General features: G+C 38.5%; 1 protein-coding gene across 4 annotated transcripts in view; it reads right to left on the reverse strand.

Annotated features, from left to right (window-relative positions):
* Positions 1 to 25,694, reverse strand: part of LOC133648208 (protein diaphanous homolog 1) — a 232,003-nt gene that overhangs the window by 97,160 nt on the left and 109,149 nt on the right. The gene's annotated exons all lie outside the window — the stretch shown is intronic.

Below are 25,694 nucleotides of genomic sequence, written 5' to 3' on the forward strand. Positions count from 1 at the left end.
TCTTCACAGAATAAGCGCCCTCTGTTTGGAGTTAAAGACATACCGTATTTCTCCGACCATAGGGTGCACCGGATTAAAAGGCGCACTGTCGATGAGCGGGTCTAGTCAGGTCTATTTTCATACAAAAGGCGCACCAGATTATAAGGCGCATTAAAGGGGTCATATTATATATATATTGTTTCTAAATTTAAGACTTCCTTGTGGTCTACACAACATGTAATGGTGGTTATGTTGCATAGATGATGTTTTACAGACCATTTTCAAGTCGCTTTCTGACAGTCTCTTCAGGATGCGCCGTTTTGTAGGCGGTCTTATTTACGTGCCTCCACTTGGACAGCATCTTCTCCCCATCATCTTTGTTGTAGCGGTGTAGCGTGCAAGGACGGGGGTGGAAGAAGTGTCAAAAGATGGAGCTAACTGTTTTAATGACATTCACACTTTACTTCAATCAATAACGGAGCAGCATCTCTTCATCCGTGGCTCACTAGTGCAACAACAACGCCCGAAATGTGTCCCGTGAAAAACCGTCTGACCGGAACTCTCTAATAACTAAATTCCGTGGGTGAATAATGTAAACTCACTACAGTTTTTAGCGCTTTGATAGCTAGTCTACTGACAGATATAAGTACAACATTTTACGCTACTTTATATTAGAAATGGCAACAGCGGAAGATGAATGTCACATAAGAAGGTAGAGAAAAAGAATAAGCTTATGACTGCTGGTCGGCACGATCTACAGTGGCGGACGCGTGCACATTTTCAGGACTAATGCAGATCTCAAATACACATCAGCAGGTACCAGAAGGTAAGAAAAGTTGGTTTTGCATAATATTGCTATACAGGTATAAGAGATTACAGGGGGTCATAAATGTGGCCCAGAGGATCACTGCATGTCCTCTTACATCTCTAGAGGACCTGTATAAGAGACATTGCAACAGGAGAGCAAACAGCATCCTCAGGGACTCATCCCACCCAGGTCACCACTGGCTTGAACTCTTCACGCTACTTCCGGTACAGGCAAGGTTTTTTTTATCAGCGAGCAAAAGTTGCGAACTTTATCGTCGATTTTCTCTACTAAATCCTTTCAGCAAAAATATGGCAATATCGCGAAATGATCAAGTATGACACATAGAATGGATCTGCTATTCCCGTTTAAATAAAAAAAATTCATTTCAGTAGGCCTTTAAGCTATATGAGGAAGAGCGACAGAACAGAGGAGACTCGGATGCAGGTCAAAGCCCCCTGTAGGGTACAACTTACTCTGCGTGCATAAACACCCCATCCCCGCTTCCTTTATCCTTCACTGAACACCATTAACACGCATCTTGGAGTAGTAACATGCGTTCCTCTCTATTGTATTATTCATGCAGTTTAATGCTTGGCCACAACGCGCGTGTGGGCGTCTGGCTGGTAGAAACGTCATGTTAAAAGAGCATCAGTCTGTCACAACACGTGTGAAGACCCACTGACGAACACAATGCACTCGCCTCTCCAGCCAACGTAAAAGGGAGTCAATGCACACACACAGGCTGCCAATGAGCAAGATGAGGAGTGAAAGGTAAACAGCCAAACGTGTGCCGTTTCCAATGCTAGCCCTGGTCCATTTTCACAATGCATTAAAACCAAAGCTGAGTAGAGAAGAAGACATGAAGCACAGAGGAGAAAGAGGGTGTGTGTGGATAAAGACACAGCAAGAACGTAACCCAAAGCTGCTGGATGTGTGAGGCTGCGAGGAAACAAGATAAGGATGAAGGGAGTAAGAAGAAGTAAGAAAAAGGGAAGCTTGTCTCCGAGGCAAGATATGGTAATAGAAAGTGTCGGGTGGAGGAGCAGATAGATTGGGGAGGTGGATAAAAGAAGATGGGATGCAGTGATAAAAAGTATGGATGGTGTTGAGAGATAGGAGCATGATTCACTGAAACTTTGTGTGTGTATCTGACAAAAGCATGCACGTGCCTCTGGTGTTTCACTATGCGTGTGTGTGTGTGTGTGTGTGTGTGTGTGTGTGTGTGTGTGTGTGTGTGTGTGTGTGTGTGTGTGTGTGTGTGTGTGTGTGTGTGTGTGTGTGTGTGTGTGTGTGTGTGTGTGTGTGTGTGTGTGTGTGTGTGTGTGTGTGTGTGTGTGTGTGTTACAAAGAGGGCAGAAGGTTCTCTGTTTCAGCGCCAGCAGGCTGGTGAGTGTTGGAGGCCAAACAGCCTGAAGGAAGAACTGGCCTTGTTATTCATTCTTTTCTTTTTTTTTTGGTACTCTTTTCCCTAACAACATACATTTTAACACATGCAACCTGGTGAAACCGCTCCCATCTCATCCCAGCCGCAGTAATAATAGCACGTCACCCAAACACAACAGGTACTAACTAACACCTCCTTATCATGTTAGCGTGAATTGATTAACGTGGACCCCGACTTAAACAAGTGGAAAAACGTATTGGGGTGTTACCATTTAGTGGTCAATTGTACGGAATATGTACTGTACTGTGCAATCTACTAATACAAGTTTCAATCAATCAATCAAGCGCTACTATTTGTTACATTCAAATGAATGTCTTATTGAGATGAGCATGATAAGAGACAGATCCTGGCCTGTTCACGTCTGCCGCTAGACCAAGGTCAGCGAGCAGCGACTACGTTTGTGGACAAAGTGTGCATTTTCGGTAGGTGAAAGTTCAATTGTAGTCAGAGAAAAGTTGCATGTTTTCCTGCAAGCAGATTTTCTATGCCATTATATTATTCAGGTGAATGTCATAACATTAGAACAGGGGTCAGCAACCTTTTTGAAACCAAGAGCTACTTCTTGGGTACTGATTAATGCGAAGGGCTACCAGTTTGATACACACTTAAATAAATTGCCAGAAATAGCCAATTTGCTCAATTTACCTTTAACTCTATGTTATTATTAATAATTAATGATATTTATCTTTGTGGAAACACTGATCATCTTAATGATTTCTCACATTAAATATATATAGAAACAGATAAATATCAATATGCAACACTTTATTTTTATATTTTCTCTAAGTGCACATTTTTCAAATTGAACATTTTCAAATGATGACTTCTAAGACAGTCTTGTGAAATCCCAATATCCCATTTTAACTAGCTAGCTACTAAAATTTTTTTAACAAATCATGAATTACTTTGCACCATGTTTGTACAAATAATAACTCATGTAAAATACAAAAGTCAACTCTCAAATGTTTAAATAAATCATGTCACACTTTGAACTGGACACCAAATCTGTTATCTGTTTCTTTGTCAGTTAGTGAAGACCAAGTCTTTCAAATATTTTCTTGGATTTCCAAATTCTATTTGAGTTTTGTCTCTCTTAGAATCAAAAATGTCAAGCAAAGCGAGACCAGCTTGCTAGTAAATAAATACAATTAAAAAAATAGAAGCAGCTCACTGGTAAGTGCTGCTATTTGAGCTATTTTTAGAACAGGCCAGCGGGCTACTCATCTGGTCGTTACGGGCTACCTGGTGCCCGCGGGCACCGCGTTAGAATATGGTGTACAAGTCTATTTATGTCAGCAGTTTCACTTCAAATGTGAAACTAATCTGTGATAACATTACAGGCAAAGTAAATATGTCAAGCCTTTATTTGTTATAATTCTGATCATGGTTTACAGTTTTGGAAACCTTACATTTTCTGAAATTTTTCATTCAAAGTTTTCATAAACTGTGAGCCATAATTATAAGCAATTAAGGCTTGGCATATCTCACTTTGCATGTAATAAGTTATCACACTAAATGCTACATTCTTGTGTAATTTGCACAAGATTAAATTCTACAGAAGAATATTATTACAAAAAAGTTTTTATATTTTTCTTCTATACTCCATATGTCCCTCTTGTGGCCTCACTGTAGGCTTTGTAAGGTTATGTTACATCTAAAATAAACAGAATTGATGCTAATCTACCTTTTTTCTAATAACAAGAATCGATTAGAGAACCGTTAATGAACCGAATCGTTAAGAAGAATCGAAAGTGGAACCGGAACCGGAAAAATCACATCAATTCCCATCCCTACCTACATGTCAGACTTGTCTTTGATCTCAAGTAATGACAACCTATAGTAAAACTGTGCAAAATAAGACTTTCAATCCAGCCTGACGGACGTTTTACATCATTTCTTTAGACCTTTAACATCAAAACTGTAGCCGCCATTATGATGTGCAGTGCTGTTTTTAAATGACCGTAAGTCTCGAGCTATATAGAAAGTATTTAAATGGTTGAAATCTGCACTTTTGAGTGTTTTACAAATTATTAGGGTAATCTACGTAACAGCAGCTCAGACCAGGAACAAAGCAGAGTGGGCGGGGTTTGTTTTCAGAGCAGCCAGCGTAAAACGCATGTGTCAGGAACAGATGCAGAAGCAAATTTGTACAACAAATTTCTGCATAAAAGTGATAATATATAATATTGTAGGTGTTTATTACCCTTGTTTATTTGTTACATTTGTGTTGTGTTTTGCTTGATTGTAAAAGATGTCTGTTGAGCAGCTGGTCTGAAAAGTAAAAGAGGAGCGACGTTCATATGTTGTTAATATTCAGTGTTTTATTGTTCATAGTAAATATTTTAAATCACACTTTCTTTATTTTCATCTACATTTTGGGTGTCCCATTCAGTAAAAAACTGTAAAATTCCATTCCATTTTTTGAGGATGTCTGTCATAATTTTTTTAGAATTCTATCGGACATTGTGAGTTTTGGTATTAGTGTTCCTGAAAAAAAGGGACCGCAACACACATACTGTACAGCAGATGTTTACAGCTAAATGTGTATATATATCATTTATACACACATAAAAATTGGCCCCCCCAACACATTTTTTCTCTCAATGTGGCTCCCGAGTCAAAATATTTGCCGAGCTCTGACCTATAGTCTTATGAGTTGAAAGAAAAAATAAGGACAGAATGTAGTTCTCCAAGAAAATGGTATATGCAGGGGTGTATATATATATAATACATTAACAATATTTTTTTTTTTACATAAGCTGCAAAAACATTTTTTATTTTACTTTGAAAACTGGCAGCTCAGTCACCAGAATTTTACAGTAAAAGCAGTTGTTTTTTTACAGCATATAACAATTTAATAAATGGAATGGAGAAATAATACCACCATTTTTAGCTGTAAAATGAAAGCAACAGAGCTGCCAGTTTGTTTGTTTTTACCGTAAAATCTTGTTGTTTTAATGTTTTTTTTGTTTGTTGTTTTAATGTTTTGTCTTACTGTATATGGAAAAAAACAGTATCAAAGTTGATTTTACAGTAAAAAAACGTAACATCTATTATCAATTTTACAGTCTACAATTTGTTTGATAATTTGTGTTTTGAAATCATAAGTCAAGCAGATAATTAAGTACAGTATTTATTTTAACAAAAGATATTTTTGGAGTACATGATGTAATATTTTGGTTTTGATAATATTGAATTTTAAAGGCCTACTGAAATGAAATTTTTTTATTTAAACGGGGATAGCAGATCTATTCTATGTGTCATACTTGATCATTTCGCGATATTGCCATATTTTTGCTGAAAGGATTTAGTATAGAACAACGACGATAAAGATCGCAACTTTTGGTATCTGATAAAAAAAAGGCTTGCCCCTACCGGAAGTAGCGTGACGTAGTCAGTTGAACATATACGCAAAGTTCCCTATTGTTTACAATGATGGCCGCATGAAGTGAGAGAGATTCGGACTGAGAAAGAGACAATTTCCCCATTAATTTGAGCGAGGATGAAAGATTTGTGGATGAGTAAAGTGCAAGTGAAGGACTAGTGGGGAGTTGAAGCTATTCAGATAGGGAAGATGCTGTGAGAGCCGGGTGGGACCTGGTATTCAGCTGGGAATGACTACAACAGTAAATAAACACAAGACATATATATACTCTATTAGCCACAACACAACCAGGCTTATATTTAATATGCCACAAATTAATCCTGCATAAAAACACCTACGTGTTTGTTATGCTAGCTCCTAGCTCCTCTGCTAGCTCCTAGCTCCATAGAACACGCCAATACAATTCAAACACCTGATCAACACACACAATCACTCAGCCCAAAAGACCGTTCACCTAACCCAAGGTTCATAAAGCTTATATATTTAAACAAAGTTACGCACGTGACGCGCACGTACGGGCAAGCGATCAAATGTTTGGAAGCCAAAGCTGCATACTCACGGTAGCACGTCTGCGTCTTTGTCATCCAAATCAAAGTAATCCTGGTAAGAGTCTGTGTTGTCCCAGTTCTCTACAGGTGTCTGTGTATCGAAGTCAAAAGTCCTCCTGGTTAGAGTCTCTGTTATCCGAGTTCTTCCATCTTGACTGCATCTTTTGGGAATGTAAACAAAGAAGCGCCGGCTGTGTACGTGTTGCTGCTGACTTCCCTCGCAAAATAGACGCTTCGCACCGACAACTTTCTTCTTTGCTTGCTCAGCTTCTTTCTCCATAATGCAATGAACATAATTGCAACAGATTCACCAACACAGATGTCCAGAATACTGTGGAATAATGACATGAAAACAGAGCTATTTCGTATTGACTTCAATGGTGTCCGAATACTTCCGTTTCAATGATTGACGTCACGCGCATACGTCATCCTCAGAGGCGTTTCGAACCGGAAGTTTAGCGGGAAATTTAAAATTGCACTTTATAAGTTAACCCGGCCATATTGGCATGTGTTGCAATGTTAAGATTTCATCATTGATGTATAAACTATCAGAATGCGTGGTCGCTAGTAGTGGCGTTCAGTAGGCCTTTAAAAGATATGCAATTGCATGGAGTACATTATTTTAATGTCAAAAGGGAAAGAACAAATATATTTAGTAAGAAAAGATTAAGTATTTTATTAACACATTATTTCCAGGCTTTCGCGGGCCACATAAAATAATGTGGCGGGCCAGATTTGGCCCCCGGGCCTTGAGTTTGACACCTGTGGTGTAAAGGATATCTTACACATACCTGACCAGGACATGGAGCTGAGAGGGAATAGAAAGAGTGGGTGAAAACCGGAACAAAAAAGGAGTACAGAAAACACAATAAACTAGAGATGGATGACTTGATAATACTGTGTGTGAGTGTGGTGGACCCAAAATGAAAAATAGGAAACTCACTATTGCTTGTTATTTGTAGCTCATTAAGGGAGAACATGGAGGAGAGAGTTGAGAGGTTTAGAGGGCTGAGGTCTGAAAGAGGTGCAGTGTTATAAACCACTGAGTGCTCCATGAGCCACATACTGAAAATGTAATCAGCCATGAATAAAAACAATATCAAATACTAACATATCTCACTGAGTCTGGCAGACTGGTACACACAAAGCTTGAGGGAATGACATGCAAACATAAACAGTTCGTTCGTTCTCCCCGATCTCCATTCCATTCAGATCTGTGGTATCAGCAGTGTAGACACAGACGAGCACAAATGAGCGGTTAAATGAAAAGTGGAGGAAAAAAAACCCCGACTTGAAAGCATTGTCTCAAGGACAAAAGGGAAGCCAGTCTGTTTGTTCTGCTTCATACAGCGAAAGGTTTTTCAACCTGTTTCAAGCAGTTCCGCTTGCGATCACTTTGAAACAAAATGGACAAGCAGAGAGGCGCACCGTATAACGCCTCCTTGAAAGAGACAGAGATTTTCAAAGGTCTCCCATTTTCCCTTTGTAAAAGCTCAGCTGGCAGGTAAAAAGCAGACTTGGTTTTGGAAAAGACATAACGGGAAGATACTTAACAGTGAAACGCCAGTGAAAGGCTGAGAATTAATGTAACATCTCGAGAGAGACAGAAATCAATATCCATTACATTCAAAAATCATGTTGTACAGTTGGGGAATTTCACCAAAATTGGGTTGGGCAAGTGTCCGAAGATGAACTGATTGAATGGATGGATGGACTAACATTAGCTGCTCGTGCCTACTTTTAGTTGATTAGCCGCTAAGTGGCTATAACTGCTATACATTTTGTGAGGTTAGTTCTGTATTGTAATGAGTTCATGTTTCACATTACATTAGTGTCTGACTTTTTAATTTTACATTTCTTCTTTTTGTGTCAACTTGTGTGTGAGGAACCTCTCACAACGGGATTATACTCTCCTTATTCATTATTTAATAGGGTGATAAGTAGAGATGTCCGATAATATCGGACTGCCGATATTATCGGACGATAAATGCTTGAAAATTTAATATCGGAAATTATCGGTATTGGTTTCAAAATTATCGGTATCGGTTTCAAAAAGTAAAATGTATGACTATATAAAATGTTGCTGTGTACACGGACGTAGGGAGAAGTACAGAGCGCCAATAAACCTTAAAGGCACTGCCTTTGCGTGCCGGCCCAGTCACATAATATCTACGGCTTTTCACACACACAAGTGAATTGCAAGGCATACTTGGTCAACAGCCATACAGGTCACACTGAGGGTAGCCGTATAAACAACTTCAACACTGTTACAAATATGCGCCACACTGTGAACCCACACCAAACAAGAATGACAAACACATTTCGGGAGAACGTCCGCACCGTAACACAACATAAACACAACAGAACAAACACCCAGAACCCCTTGCAGCACTAACTTGATTTTATTTGATATTTTACGCTAATGTGTTAATCATTTCACACATAAGTCGCACCCCCGGCCAAACTATAAAAAAAACTGTGACTTATAGTCCGAAAAATACGGTAAGTAAGAACTAGAGATGTCCGATAATATCGGACTGCCGATATTATCGGCCGATAAATGCTTTAAAATGTAATATCGGAAATTATCGGTATCTGTTTCAAAAAGTAAAATGTACGACTTTTTAAAACGCCGCTGTACGGAGTGGTACATGGACGTAGTGAGAAGTACAGAGCAGTTGCGTCTCCCAGTCATACTTGCCAACCCTCCCCATTTTCCCAGGCAACACCCAAATTTCAGTGCCCCTCCCGAAAATCTGCTGGGGCAACCATTCTCCCGAATTTCTCCCGATTTCCACTCAGACAACAATATAGGGGGCGTGCCTTAAAGGCCGGCCCAGTCACATAATATCTACGGCTTTTCACACACACAAGTGAATGCAATGCATACTTGGTCAACAGCCATACAGGTCACACTGAGGGTAGCCGTATAAACAAGTTTAACACTGTTACAAATATGCGCCACACTGTGAACCCACACCAAACAAGAATGACAAACACATTTCGGGAGAACATCCGCACAGTAACACAACAGAACAAACACCCAGAACCCCTTGCAGCACTAACTCTTCCGGGACGCTACAATATACACCCCTGCAACCCCCGCCCCCCAACTCTGGAGCGACTTATACTCCGATAAATACGGTATTTGGAGAAGTCTGGATTTTATATTTTTTAAACTCATTAAACAAATCATGTAAGCAACAAAAAACAGATTGATTAATATTTAATTTCATCATAGCAGCCCTACAAGGGATGTTTAAATGTAACTATGAATTTGTATACATTAATATTATGAACTGTGATGGACTGATACCTTCATTCTTTTCTAAACTAAAAAATGTTGAACAATGCAAATAAACCAACAGATGTTTGGTCATGAAACTTCCTTTCAACATGCATCCCTGCTATCTGTATGTTGAAGGCATACCAGGTAAGGATCCACCAAACGCAATCGCCACCCACTTGCTGAAATTGGTTTGCGACAACTTCCTCCAATTCCCCAAAATGTAATAGAAAACGAAGGGTCCACTCACTCTGAGGCAAATCAATAATGTGATCTTATTTTGATTAGCTGCACAGGCCGGGGTTAAAGTACAAGAATAGGAACAGAGGGGAAGTTAAATTAGAAATAAATAAAGTCAGACAAATCCAGGAAATGACTTTTCATGCTTGGTGAATAAAGTTTTCCAATGAACACACACACACGTGAACAGATCACGCACCAATGACATTACACTCCTTAATTCCTAATTAATCCTTCTAAAATGGATTATGGTGCAAAGCATGACAAGGCCAGGATTCACCCTGATAGCTGCGTGCGTGTCTGTTTTTTTTAGCTGTGAGTCTTATAAGACTCGCCTGTCCTCACTAATATGATTTGGGAAAATGAAAGCTGACAGAGTCTGAGAACTCTAATGACACAAAATCACTTGTTCAGCAACACTCTCTGCCTCCCTCACACTGACACCCACACTCACACAAGCATACACACTACATCACAGCTTTTGTAGTGCCTATGAACTCTCATAGTAAGTGGCAAGAAGTCCACACATTACATCAGGGGTCCTTAAACCTTTTGACCTAGGGGCCCGACTTTCCACTACAAAGGGGCCCGGAGCCAACTCAAATATTGAACAGTGATAATTACCAGAGATGTCCGATAATATCGGTCTGCCGATATTATCGGCCGATAAATGCGTTCAAATGTAATATCGGAAATTATCGGTATCGTTTTTTTTATTATCAGTATCGGGTTTTTTTGTTTTTGTTTTTTTTTATTAAATCCACATAAAAAACACAAGATACACTTACAATTAGTGCACCAACGCAAAAAACCTCCCTCCCCCATTCACACTCATTCACACAAAAGGGTTGTTTCTTTCTGTTATTAATATTCTGCTTCCTACATTATATATCAATATATATCAATACAGTCTGCAAGGGATACAGTCCGTAAGCACACATGATTGTGCGTGCTGCTGCTCCACTAATAGTACTAACCTTTAACAGTTAATTTTACAAATTTTCATTAATTACTAGTTTCTATGTAACTGTTTTTATATTGTTTTACTTTCTTTTTTATTCAAGAAAATGTTTTTAATTGATTTATCTTATTTTATTTGATTCATTTTTTTAAAAAGTACCTTATCTTCACCATACCTGGTTGTCCAAATTAGGCATAATAATGTGTTAATTCCACGACTGTATATATCGGTTGATATCGGTATCGGTTGATATCGGTATCGGTAATTAAAGAGTTGGACAATATCGGCATATCGGCAAAAAGCCATTATCGGACATCCCTAATAATTACTCTTGATTTTAAACATATTCAATAATTATATCAATCAATCAATCAATTCCTTTATTGTCATTGTCATAATAACACTTAAGTCATACATGTCAACGAGATTTAGTTTGAGCTTATATCTAACCTACTTGCATTTTAACAGGAAACTTTGCTCTCATGACAAGAGTTTTGAACACAATTGGGGCTTTCCTGACCACTGATTGTGATTATTGCGACAGGGCAGCTAGCTAACATATTCGGAAGGCCCTGATTCGCTCTAATAAGCGGAGGGAAGGTGCCACAAGCCGGGGACATACTAGCTAAAAGGTTAGTTCAAAGCGGTTTCCTAGCAACCCTAAGCTATACAGTGATCAGGTTTTAAGATCACACATGGTGGTCTCTAGACAGGCTGACCCACCTCTGACTGGCGCAAGGTACGATATTTGTTGAAATAAACAGAAGTGACGCGACCGGTCAAAGCTAACAACGCCAACATCTTTCAGTTGGCAGCTCAGCAACTATGAAACGCACACTACGAAACAAAACTCTGTGCCCGAAACATCTGGACTCACAGATTACATTTCAGGAAACAGATGACCAAAATATGAGAATATTGGTGCAAACAATAGAAAACCTACAATTACACATCCGAGGTTTCTCATCAAATATAAAGTTAAAGTCTCAATGATTGTCACACACACACACTATGTGTGGTGAAATGTGTCCTCTGCATTTGACCCATCCCCATGTTCACCTCCTGGGAGGCGAGGGGAGCAGTGAGCAATAGCTTGCGCCACGCCCGGGAATCATTTGGTGATTTAACCCCCAATTCCAACCCTTGATGCTGAGTGCCAAGCAGGAAGGCAATGGGTCCCATTTTTTGTAGTCTTTGTATGACTCGGGGTTTGAACTCACAACCTCGCAGTCTCAGGGCGGACACTCTAACCACAAGGCCACTGAGCTAGAAGGTCAACAATTAGATATTAGGTCTACAATCAAATATAGAAAGTCTAAAAGCACAAAATAACAGAGAGAAAGAAGAATGAAGGTATCTGTTACTACATTATATATATACTTGCAGTGTGTATATTGTACATATTACATATTGTTATGAAGGTGTCTGTTACTACATTATATATATACTTGCAGTGTGTATATTGTACATATTACATATTGTTATGAAGGTGTCTGTTACTACATTATATATATACTTGCAGTGTGTATATTGTACATATTACATATTGTTATGAAGGTGTCTGTTACTACATTATATATATACTTGCAGTGTGTATATTGTACATATTACATATTGTTATGAAGGTGTCTGTTACTACATTATATATATACTTGCAGTGTGTATATTGTACATATTACATATTGTTATGAAGGTGTCTGTTACTACATTATATATATACTTGCAGTGTGTATATTGTACATATTACATATTGTTATGAAGGTGTCTGTTACTACATTATATATATATATACTTGCAGTGTGTATATTGTACATATTACATATTGTTATGAAGGTGTCTGTTACTACATTATATATATACACTTGCAGTGTGTATATTGTACATATTACATATTGTTATGAAGGTGTCTGTTACTACATTATATATATACTTGCAGTGTGTATATTGTACATATTGTTATGAAGGTGTCTGTTACTACATTATATATATACTTGCAGTGTGTATATTGTACATATTACATATTGTTATGAAGGTGTCTGTTACTACATTATATATATACTTGCAGTGTGTATATTGTACATATTACATATTGTTATGAAGGTGTCTGTTACTACATTATATATATACTTGCAGTGTGTATATTGTACATATTACATATTGTTATGAAGGTGTCTGTTACTACATGATATATATACTTGCAGTGTGTATATTGTACATATTACATATTGTTATGAAGGTGTCTGTTACTACATTATATATATACTTGCAGTGTGTATATTGTACATATTACATATTGTTATGAAGGTGTCTGTTACTACATTATATATATATACTTGCAGTGTGTATATTGTACATATTACATATTGTTATGAAGGTGTCTGTTACTACATTACATATATACTTGCAGTGTGTATATTGTACATATTGTTATGAAGGTGTCTGTTACTACATGATATATATATACTTGCAGTGTGTATATTGTACATATTACATATTGTTATGAAGGTGTCTGTTACTACATTATATATATACTTGCAGTGTGTATATTGTACATATTACATATTGTTATGAAGGTGTCTGTTACTACATTATATATATACTTGCAGTGTGTATATTGTACATATTACATATTGTTATGAAGGTGTCTGTTACTACATTATATATATACTTGCAGTGTGTATATTGTACATATTGTTATGAAGGTGTCTGTTACTACATTATATATATACTTGCAGTGTGTATATTGTACATATTACATATTGTTATGAAGGTGTCTGTTACTACATTATATATATACACTTGCAGTGTGTATATTGTACATATTACATATTGTTATGAAGGTGTCTGTTACTACATTATATATATACTTGCAGTGTGTATATTGTACATATTACATATTGTTATGAAGGTGTCTGTTACTACATGATATATATACTTGCAGTGTGTATATTGTACATATTACATATTGTTATGAAGGTGTCTGTTACTACATCATGTATAGTCTTCTTCTACTGCTTCGCTGCTGCTTTATTGTGACATATGGTTTCATCAAGCCCATTTAGGTGATGTTCAGCGGACCAAATGAAAAGCTTTGTCGGGCAGGATGAGGCCTGTGTGCCTCAAATTGAGTAGAACTGTATTAGATATGTGAAGTGAGGACTATATGCCTCCTCACATAAAATCCCTAGCAGGGATACGTGTATTAGTTATGTTTTCCTCCTGATTTGCGAGTAGGTGTGCGCGTGATGGGGCAAGTGAGCAGGGACATCAGTGTGGGTGTGTTGTCCTGCATATTAGCCTACGTGGAGACACCTGTGATGAAGCGTGACTGGGAATGGTATTTGGCTTATTTGAGGAGGATGAGATCACCCGTGGGCAGCAAGTGACTTGGCGTGTGGGGTGTACACGAGGTGACACTTTCCTGTGTTTTTGAGTACTGAAAGTATTCTGACGAGTTGTTGATTGCATCTAATGGATGACATTATTGGGTTGTATTATGGAGCATTGCTTGAAGTCCAGCACACAAGTCCAGTAAGTGGCTGGTTTATTCCTATGCATGTGTATAGGAGTTGTCTTATGCAAGGAGTGTGAATCCTTGTGGTTTCACTTGAAAAATGTTTGGTTCGGCGTAGGGCTGGGCGATATATCGATATACTGGATATATCGCGGGTTTGTCTCTGTGCGATATAGACAATGACTATATGGTGATATTGGAGTGTACGTTCTCACGCAGTTGCTTTAGCTGCGGGCATTACACTACAGCAGACCTGGGCATTCTGCGGCCCGCGGGCCGCATCCGGCCCTTTGTGCGTCCCTGTCCGGCCTGCGTGAGGCCAATTATAAATTACAAAATAAATTTTAAAAAGTATCTATGTCGAGTGTGCAATACAACGGTGCTGCTTTTGTTTTGAAAAGCGTTATTTGTATTACTTCCGTGTGGACGTATGCGCGTGCGTGATTGTGAGTGAAAGTGAACAGCTGCAATCACAAATTACAAAATAAAGTTGAAAAAACATCTATGTCGTGCGCGCAATACAACTGTGCTGCTTTTATTTTGAAAAGTATTATTTACGGGCGTATGTACGTGTGTAACCTGTGAGTGAAGGTGCACATGCAGCGACAAGTGATGCACGGTTTACACCCGAGACGCTAAAAAGAGAAAAGTTGATGAGGAATGGCGTGTTTTCAACAAGACATGGACTGCCAAGCAACGTTCCCTCTAAGGTGCGCGCCTGCGCAATTGCGCACTGCTCAAGTGTCCTCTGCGCACAGCAAGTATATGCCGCGCACCAAATCAAATCCCATCTGAATTCTAAACAAAATAAACATATTTATTCTATGTAATTTTGCAATGCAACTTTGAGTGACAGTGACAACAAGCGGCCCTAACGGTGTTCGTCAACACCGTTCAATTGAACACCGTTCAATTATTGTAACGTCTATCGAGATGCTTCAAGGACAGGAATTATATCGATCACTTTATTGAGCAAAACTGTTTATATGCGGACATAACCACACCAAAAACATGAGTAAAACACTTCTATCTGGAAAAACTAGTCATTTTCTGCCGTACAAACCAGGCCAAAACCAACTTGTCATCTGTCACCAACACACATAGCACTGAACCACTGCTGCGTTTATGGCCACACAAAAAGTCGGACAACTCAAACACCACACAAAGTTACACTATGACTCCTCAGTCATACGTGTGCTTATTTTACTGTCATTTATTATTAATATTCATTTATTTATATTAGTCATGGAATGCTGTTACACACACTATGTTGAAGTATTACTATTAATATTAATTATTATTATTTATCTTACGGTATATATCAAAAATAATATTGAGCAAAATGTAATTGAAATATTGTCGATGTGGCCCTCCAGCAGTGCTCCGGTTGCTCATGCGGCCCCCGGTAAAAATTAATTGCCCACCCCTGCACTACAGGCTCTTCTCACTCTTTCTTGTCTCTCCTTCTCACAGAGACATAAAACAAGCGCACCTTCTTACATACGTCACATACTGTCACGTCATACGCCCTCGCTGAGCAGAGAGGTAGCATCACGGGTAACGTTAGCTGTGTTGCTAGCGGAGTGGTGCGGGTGGTAATACGAGAGAAAGAAGGTGCGAATCTGGTAACAAATGAAGGAAGAATTAATTCCTAATAAAAACAGCAGGGGGTCCATCGTCTGGCGGTGGTTTGGCTTCAAGCGGGAAGATGGTGAACAAGTATGCGACAAAAGCATTGCTACAAAAAGTAGCACTACTGCTAATATGTAGCATCATTTGAAAAGTCACCTGCTAGAGAATGAAGAGTGCTTGAAACTCCGCATGTCAACATCTCCGCTCGGTGCCACACCAACAAAATGCCCAAACAACCATTTCCACATCAACACTGTATGAAACAAATAGTCAACAACAAAAGGAGATAACGTATTTTGTGGTCTCCATAACATGTAATGGTGGTTCTTTGGTCAAAATCTTTCATAGATGATGTTTTACAGACCAATTTCAAGTCGCTTTGTGAGCGTCTATTCAGGATGACATGGAAATGTGTCCCGTGAAAAACCGTCCGACCTGAACTCTCTAATAACTAAAGTTCCATAGGTGAATAGTGTAAACTCACTACAGTTTTTAGCGCTTTGATAGCTAGTCTACTGACGTATAAAAGTTAGAACTTTACACTACTTTATATTAGAGCTCAGTGGCCTAGTGGTTAGAGCAGGGGTCGGCAACCCGCGGCTCCGGAGCCGCATGCGGCTCCTTGACCACTCTGATGCGGCTCAGCTACATGCATACCGACCCCCTCGATTTTCCCAGGAGACTTATGGATGTCAGTGTCTCTCATAGACTACTCCCAGGGAAAAATAATCCTATTAACACTCTAATTACTATATAAAGGGCGTGCCCTAATTGCACTGTAGTAATTGTCCTCTATAGCATTTACTTACAGCATGCCAGGCCAGCCACATGTTGTATGTTGTTAATACTTGCTCACACAGGAGACAGCAAAGCATACTTACTCATCAGCCACACAGCTTACACTGACGGTAGCCGTATCAAACAACTTCAACATTGTTACGTTACAAATATGCGCCACACTGTGAACCCACACCAAAAAAGAATGAAAAACACATTTCTGGAGAACATCCCACTGTAACACAACATAAACACAACACAACCATTACCCAGAATCCCATGCAGTCCTAACTCTTCCGGTCTACATTATACACCCCGCTACCACCAAATCCCCCCACACATCAACCCCCCCCCCCCCTCTTCGTGGTTGGTTGAGCGGAAGAGTTAGGGCTGCATGGGATTCTGGGTATTGGTACCGTCAGTGTAAGATGTGTGGCTGCTGAGTTAGTAGCCTTGCTGTCTCTTCCGTGAGCAAGCTAAAGCTGCATTCCACTTGTGGCTGAGCAGGTACACTGATTGGGCAGACTGTAGAGGGCGTCAAATGCAGTGTCATCACGCTCTGATATTCGGGAGTCTCCCGGGAAAAATGAGAGGGTTGGCAAGTGTGACGCAAGCGACATTCATCCAAAACTCGCGGGCTGCACAAACATCCAATTCCCACATTAAAGTGCATGCCGGTGCGTGTGTCTGAGACCCCTGGTTAACATAGCACAAAGCATGTAAGCTTTGTATGCGGTGTTTTTCATTTTAAATTTTAAAAACATTTTTGTGGCTCCCATTACTTTCTTTAATGTGTGAAACTTGCCAAAATGGCTCTTTGAGTGGTAAAGGTTGCCGACCCCTGGGTTAGAGTATCTGCCCTGAGATCGGTAGGTTGTGAGTTCATACCAAAGACTATAAAAATGTGAGCCATTACCTCCCTGCTCGGCACTCAGCATCAAGGGTTGGAATTGGGGGTTAAATCACCAAAAAATGATTCCGGGCGTGGCCACCGCTGCTGCTCACTGCTCCCCTCACCTCCCAGGGGGTGATCAAGGGTGATGGGTCAAATGCAGAGAATAATTTTGCCACACCTAGTGTGTGTGTGACAATCATTGCTACTTTAACTTGAACTTTGAAATGGCAACAGAAATTATTATTATTTATTATTATTATTATAAGTAAGAACTTTACACTACTTTATATTAGAAATGGCAACATAAATTATTATTATTATTATTATTATTATTATTATAAGTAAGAACTTTATACTACTTTATATTAGAAATTGCAACAGAAATTATTATTATTATTATAATAAGTAAGAACTTTACACTACGTTATATTAGAAATGGCTGGGATGAATGTCCCATTACAAAAAGATAGATGAAAAATAAGTAACTTATCAACTACGTCGTCGGCACGGACTACAAAGGCGGACGCGCGCAAATTTTCAGTATTTATGAAGATCCCGAATAGACATCAGCAGGTACCAGAAGGTAAGAAAAGTTGCTTTTGCATAATATTGCAAAACAAAACGCCAGATAATGTCTGCTAATAGGTGCCATTTTGCGGTCCTTATACACGCACCATAATAATACTTGTATGTTGAAGCGGTGCGGTTTCATAGCTTACAGAAGTCGTACCAAAAACATTTTGTAACATTTCTGAGTGCCGTGTGTAATGTTCTATATTCTCAATGGAACATTTAAAGTGTTGGTGTTGTTTACTGGCATATCTCTTATGTGTGACTGCCATCTACTAGTCACACTACATTACACCATGTACCAAATATAACAGCTTCAAGGTTATTAAGTACAACCAGAATTATGCCGTACATTTGGTGCACCGGGTTATAAGGCGCACTGTCCATTTTTTTTAGAAAATGAAAGGATTTTAAAAGTGCCTCATAGTCCGAAAAATACGGTACAACCATTTTAAAATGTTTGTAAAGCCTTGATTGATAACTGCACTTTAATAAAGCTCATTTACTGGAGCAGCAATAATGGCTAGCTCGCTCGCTCGCTTAAATGTTAACATGAATACAACAGGCATTATTAGGAAACAACATACTTCAATCTAAATGTGTACAAACATGTTGCATTCTGTTCAACTAAGGTATTCAAATTGTTCATATTGAACCTCCAGGCTGTGCTGTCTAAGAACAGAGTGATCGATCTATACATGGAAGATTACGACCCAGTTGTCTACAACAGGAAGTAAATCCGTGTTATGTCACTTAAACCGGACGTGCAACTCTCGTGTTGCCTTCATCATGAAAAAAACACTCAACCCTTTCCAAATTAAAGTGGAAGAGGATGAACATATTTAAACACTAAAAAGAAGCCAGAACAACATTTAATATTTCTTCTGCCAATAAAGTATATTGTGTGTCTATTTTAGTTTATAAATAAAATTTGGTTACAAGATTTCAGTGTGTTTAAGTACTTTTGGGGCATATTCACCAATACCGAGATATTAATGATAACTGTTACATGTAAGGGTGTAACGGTACGTGTATTTGTATTGAACCGTTTCGGTACGGGGGGTTCGGTTTGGTTCAGAGGTGTACCGAACGAGTTTCCACACGGACATATTAAGTAGCGCACCGCACGTTGTGTAAACAATGCACACTGAGGCACAACACACGGCATGCTAGCAACAACCGGGCTACTACAACATGCAAAAGCCAGAGCTGGAAGACCCTCCTGCCTCGTTAAGATCTCCCGTTTGGGAACATTTCGGCTTCGCGGTGCGACACAACAGCGGATAACATCGCTTCAACGAAGAGAAAGACGAACAAACACAGCTCCCGCCGCATTCAAGCAGCTTCTCCTCGGCGAGTCAGCCAGGGCTAAATGCTGTTGGTGTTTTTATAGCAGCAGATTTAAGACCATATTGCATTAGATACTAGATTTTGAGCCACTTCTATGGTGGAAGAACAATGAGCCCAGTTATCCTCTTACTGCCAAGTTAGCCAGGCACTACCTCGCCATACCTGCTAGCTCCATGCCCAGTGAAAGGGTATTTTCCACAGCCTGAGACATTGTAACTGCAAGCAAGTCTGCTCTTTCTGCAGACAATGTGGATAAACTGATTTTTCTGGCAAAAAACCTGAAAATTGACTGAAAGTTACCAGGGTTAAAGGCCTACTGAAATGATTTTTTTTAATTTAAACGGGAATAGCAGATCCATTCTATGTGTCATACTTGATCATTTCGCGATATTGCCATATTTTTGCTGAAAGGATTTAGTAGAGAAAATCGACGATAAAGTTCGCAACTTTTGCTCGCTGATAAAAAAAAGCCTTGCCTGTAGCGGAAGTAGCGTGACGTCACAGGAGCTAGTATTCCTCACAATTCCCCGTTGTTTACAATAGAGCGAGAGAGATTCGGAGCGAGAAAGCGACGATTACCCCATTAATTTGAGCGAGGATGAAAGATTCGTAGATGAGGAACGTTACAGTGAAGGACTTGAGAGGCAGTGATGGACGTATCTTTTTTCGCTCTGACCGTAACTTAGGTACAAGCTGGCTCATTGGATTCCACACTCTCTCCTTTTTCTATTGTGGATCACGGATTTGTATTTTAAACCACCTCGGATACTATATCCTCTTGAAAATGAGAGTCGAGAACGCGAAATGGACTTTTAAAGTGACTTTTATCTCCAAGACAATACATCGGTGACACACTTAGCTACTGAGCTAACGTGCTAGCATCGTTCTCAAATGAAGATAGAAACAAAATAAATAAACCCCTGACTGGAAGGATAGACAGAAGATCAACAATACTATTAAACCATGTACATGTAACTACACGGTTAAAAATTCTCAGCCTGGTAAGGCTTAACAATGCTGTTGCTAACGACGCTAAGGCTAATTTAGCAACTTAGCAGCCGGAACTCACAGAACTATGATAAAACATTAGCGCTCCACCTACGCCAGCCAGCCCTCATCTTCCCATCAACAGCCGTGCTCACCTGCAATCCAGCGATCAACGGCGCGACGAAGGACTTCATCCGTGGGTTTGGCGGCAAGCATCGGCTAGGCGTAGTAAGTAGTCCTTGTTGTGTTGCTGTAAGTATTGTACTTAGCCGCTAATACACCGATCCCACCTACAATGTTCTTCTTTGCAGCCTCCATTGTTCATTAAACAAATTGCAAAAGATTCACCAACACAGATGTCCAGAATACTGTGGAATTTTGTCGAAGAAAACAGAGCTTTGTGTATTGTGTCCAATAGGGCCCAAACACTTCCGTGCATTTTATGACGTCACGCACATAAATCATATCCAAAGGAAATTTTCAACCGGAAGTGTGGCGGGAATTTTAAAATGTCACTTTATAAGTTAACCCGGCCGTATTGGCATGTGTTGCAATGTTAAGATGTCATCATTGATATATAAACTATCAGACTGCGTGGTCGCTAGTAGTGGCTTTCAGTAGGCCTTTAAAGGCTGGGGGGAAAAGAAAAGTTCATCTGAGGCTGAGTTGACTTGAAACTGTTTAATGTTGCACTTTTTGTATGTAGAAGAAAAGTTTTGTCATTTTATTTAATCTGAGAAACAACTTGAAGCAGTTTAATGTTGCACTTTATATGTAGAAAGGTTTTGTTAAGAAACCATTTCTGAGCCTTATCTTATTTAGTTTTTATTCTATATATGTTGACTGCATTAACCCTGACAATCGACCTTGTGTGTATATGTATATTATTGTTATGTTAAAAGGATAAAGCCATTGTTTACAAATTTTGGTAAATAACCAGAAAATGTATATTTTGTTGTTTTCTTACTGTACCGAAAATGAACCGAACCGTGACCTCTAAACCGAGGTACGTACCGAACCGAATTTTTTGTGTACCGTTACACCCTTAGTTACATGACATTTTCACACCGGCACATCTCTACTTGGCACTCATTGAACATGGGCTTTGTAGTATCTGATAGTGCCTGGTTTTAGCAATGGAGTATAAGGTGAGTATAGTCACATTGAGCGGATTGGAAAATAATTAGCAGTAGAAGATGATCATGAATAAAACAAGAACACGGCTCAGTACGACAGTTGGTATGCAGTCCAATAGTTGTACGCTTCCATACTATTAGGCAGCAAAAAGAGAGCACAATGTGATGCATGCAGAAAAAATGGTGTCACAAAGGGCTTGATGGAATGAGATGGAGAAAATTAACATGCTTTCATGCACGCCACGCCTTGGTGGAGCACCACAGGGCTGGTTGATGCCTCTAAGTGCCATGAAGTATTAAGCAGCCAATCTCTAAGGAGTCCCAATGGCGGATTGTGTGTGTGTTTGTGTGTGTGTGTGTGCGTGCGCTGACTGACCATTAACTCTGTACAGTTAAGTACCAAGACCCAAATAACCGATTCAGAGAGTCGGGTAAAAAAAGCTGGAGAGATTGAGTTGAGTGCCAAACAACAGAGCGAGAGGAATAATGGTGCTTTCTGTTGTCGTCAACCTCTTAGACCATAAAAGCACACAGAGAACAACAACAACAAAACAAAGGAGAAGAGGGAAGATGTAATGGCAGAAAAAAGCATTTGTCCACTGTGACTGTTGTGCTCTATATAGGTTATTAACAACAGTAAACAAAACACATTGTACTGTTGTGTTGAGTACAAAATATAATCTCCCCTCTAAAATATATTCCGACTGCCATCCATTTAGGAATTAGTTTTTTTCATTCCTTAATCAGCCAGCGGCTTGCAGTGTTAGCACTTTAATCTTTCATTTAACTAATTAGCACAGCCAACAAACTTTCCCATCATAAATTTACTCAATTAACCAAATAAAAAATATTCTAATTTAATTCAACCTCCAAAGAGTTTACAATATGCTTGTTTTTTTAATGATCCCGAAGCCTAATTCCACAAATGCATTGAACTGTTTTCCTTTTCATACACAACTGAACATTTCCACTGAGCACAATTAAAAGGATGTCTGTAAGACTTGTCTCCCGAATAAGCAGAATAAATCGTTATAGCTAGTAGTGAAGTTATCACCACTGTCATTCTTGCAATTTTGCAGTGTTCAAAACACCAGCAAAACATGGGAACTGTTCAAAATTCAGCACAAATCTCCAAAAAGGTATGAATCCTGGGTTCCCCATAAATAAAGACATACAAAAACATCTTTAGAAGTCTCTCACTCCATCCACCCTGACAACAGTGGCTGTGTTGATGCATTTGCATGCAAAACAGTTCATGAAAAGGTTTGGCAACACAAAGTGTTTGACACAATGCTGTCTACACAACATAAACAAGCAGTGTGCTGTGCTGCGTACATGGCAGAGCACTTTTAAATGACTGTATATCCTCAAAGAATGCGCTCCACTCTAAGACGCTGTGCCTCCACTATACAACAACAACAAATACATGCCAAGCATAAAACTATCGGCTTATTTTCTTCTTTTAGGATTTAAATACTGTATTTTCGGACTATAAGGCGCACCGGAATATAAGGTGCACTGCTAATAAGTGGGTCTATTCAGGTCTATTTTCACCGGATTGCAAGGCGCATTAAAGGGGTCATACTATGATTTTTTTCTACTTAAAAACACTTCCTTGTGGTCTACATAGCATGTAATGGTGGTTATGTGCTCAAAATGTTGCATAAATATTTTACAGTCCATCTTCAAGCTGCTCTTATTTACGTGGCTCCAGTTTGACAGGGTCTTCTTCCCACCATTTTTGTTGTACCGTAAGTTTTTATTAGCGAGTCAACTTACAGATATAAGTTAGAACTGTATGTTACTTTCTATTAGAAATGGCAAGAGTGGGGAATAAATGTCCCACAACAAGAGGATAGAGAAAAAGAAGGAGCGTTTTGACTACAGCGCCTTACCTATCCTACAAAGGATAGGAAAGGGTTGGTGATTTATTGTCATTGTATTTAAAACACAATGAAACTTAAGAGGCAGGCGGGCACACATTTTCAGCACTTATGCAGATCCCAAATACACATCAGCAGGTACCAATAGGTAAGAAAAGTTAGTTTTGCATAATATTGTGAAACAAAAGGCCAGATAAAAAGGCTCATATATTGGACACCAGGAAGACAACAAAAACAATATTTGTCCATGAATAAGTCAAATATTGGACACCAGGAAGACAACAAAAACTATTTGTCCATGAAAAAGTCAAATATTGTACACCAGGATGAAAACAAAAACTATTTGTCCATGAAAAAGTCAAATATTGGACACCAAGAAGACAACAAAAACAATATTTGTCCATGAAAAAGTCAAATATTGGACACCAGGAAGACAACAAAAACTATTTGTCCATGAAAAAGTCAAATATTAGACACCAGGAAGACAACAAAAACAATATTTGAATATGAAAAAGTCAAATATTAGACACCAGCAAGACAACAAAAACAATATTTGTCCATGAAAAAGTCAAATATTGGACACCAAGAAGACAACAACAAATATTTGTCCATGAAAAAGTCAAATATTGGACACCAGGAAAACAAAAACTATTTGTCCATGAAAAAGTCAAATATTAGACACCAGCAAGACAACAAAAACAATATTTGTCCATGAAAAAGTCAAATATTGGACACCAAGAAGACAACAAAAACTATTTGTCCATGAAAAAGTCAAATATTGGACACCAGGAAGACAACAAAAACAATATTTTTCCATGAAAAAGTCAAATATTGGACACCAAGAAGACAACAAAAACAATATTTGTCCATGAAAAAGTCAAATATTGGACACCAGGAAGACAACAAAAACTATTTGTCCATGAAAAAGTCAAATATTGGACACCAGGAAGACAACAAAAACAATATTTGTCCATGAAAAAGTAAAATATTAGACACCAGGAAGACAACAAAAACAATATTTGAATATGAAAAAGTCAAATATTAGACACCAGCAAGACAACAAAAACAATATTTGTCCACGAAAAAGTCAAATATTGGACACCAGGAAGACAACAAAAACTATTTGTCCATGAAAAAGTCAAATATTGGACACCAAGAAGACAACAAAAACAATATTTGTCCATGAAAAAGTCAAAATTGGACACCAGGAAGACAACAAAAACTATTTGTCCATGAAAAAGTCAAATACTGGACACATGGAAGACAACAAAAACTATTTGTCCTTGAAAAAGTCAAATACTGGACACATGGGAGACTACAATAACTATTTGTCCATGAATAAGTCAAATATTGGACACCAAGAAGACAACAAAAACTATTTGTCCATGAATAAGTCAAATATTGGACACCAGGAAGACAACAAAAACAATATGCTCAATGTTTCCTTATTATTGCTATGTTGTCCGTTACCATTGTTGGTATGTTGTCTATTACTATTGTTGGTATGTTCATTCTTTCTACATTGTTGGTAAAAATTATTGTTGCAGTGTAAAAATTATTGTTACCTGTGGTAATGCCACCACGATACAACATTTGTATTATAATCCTTGAACAAAGAAACAGTGAAACTCAATGTATTAATCACTGAAAGGAGAACTGGGGGTGGGATTAAATAAATTATCTTCTTCCCACTCCCTTTCAGGCAAAACTGGACAATCATGCTTACATACTGTACATTACCTTTTGCATTATATTAATTTATATTATGTATTGTCTACCTTGTACTTTTTTGTATGTTATTGCCTAAAATAAATGAATAAATGAATGAAAAGAAGACAACAAAAACAATATTTGTCCATGAAAAAGTCAAATATTGGACACCAAGAAGACAACAAAAACTATTTGTCCATGAAAAAGCCAAATATTGGACACCAGGAAGACAACAAAAACAATATTTGTCCATGAAAAAGTCAAATATTGGACACCAAGAAGACAACGAAAACAATATTTGTCCATGAAAAAGTCAAATATTGGACACCAGGAAGACAACAAAAACTATTTGTCCATGAAAAAGCCAAATATTGGACAAGAGGGAGACAACAAAAACAATATGCTCAATGTTTCCTTGCCATTATTGCTATGTTGTCTATTACCATTGTTGGTATTTTGTCTATTACCATTGTTGGTAAAAAATATTGTTACAGTGTAATAATTATTGTTACCTGTGGTAATGCCACAGGTAAAACTTCAATAGCAATTAGATATGCATTCAACTGCACTGCATTATCAATATGAACTA

Source organism: Entelurus aequoreus, linkage group LG04, assembly GCF_033978785.1.
Source record: "Entelurus aequoreus isolate RoL-2023_Sb linkage group LG04, RoL_Eaeq_v1.1, whole genome shotgun sequence".
Lineage (NCBI taxonomy): Eukaryota > Metazoa > Chordata > Actinopteri > Syngnathiformes > Syngnathidae > Entelurus > Entelurus aequoreus.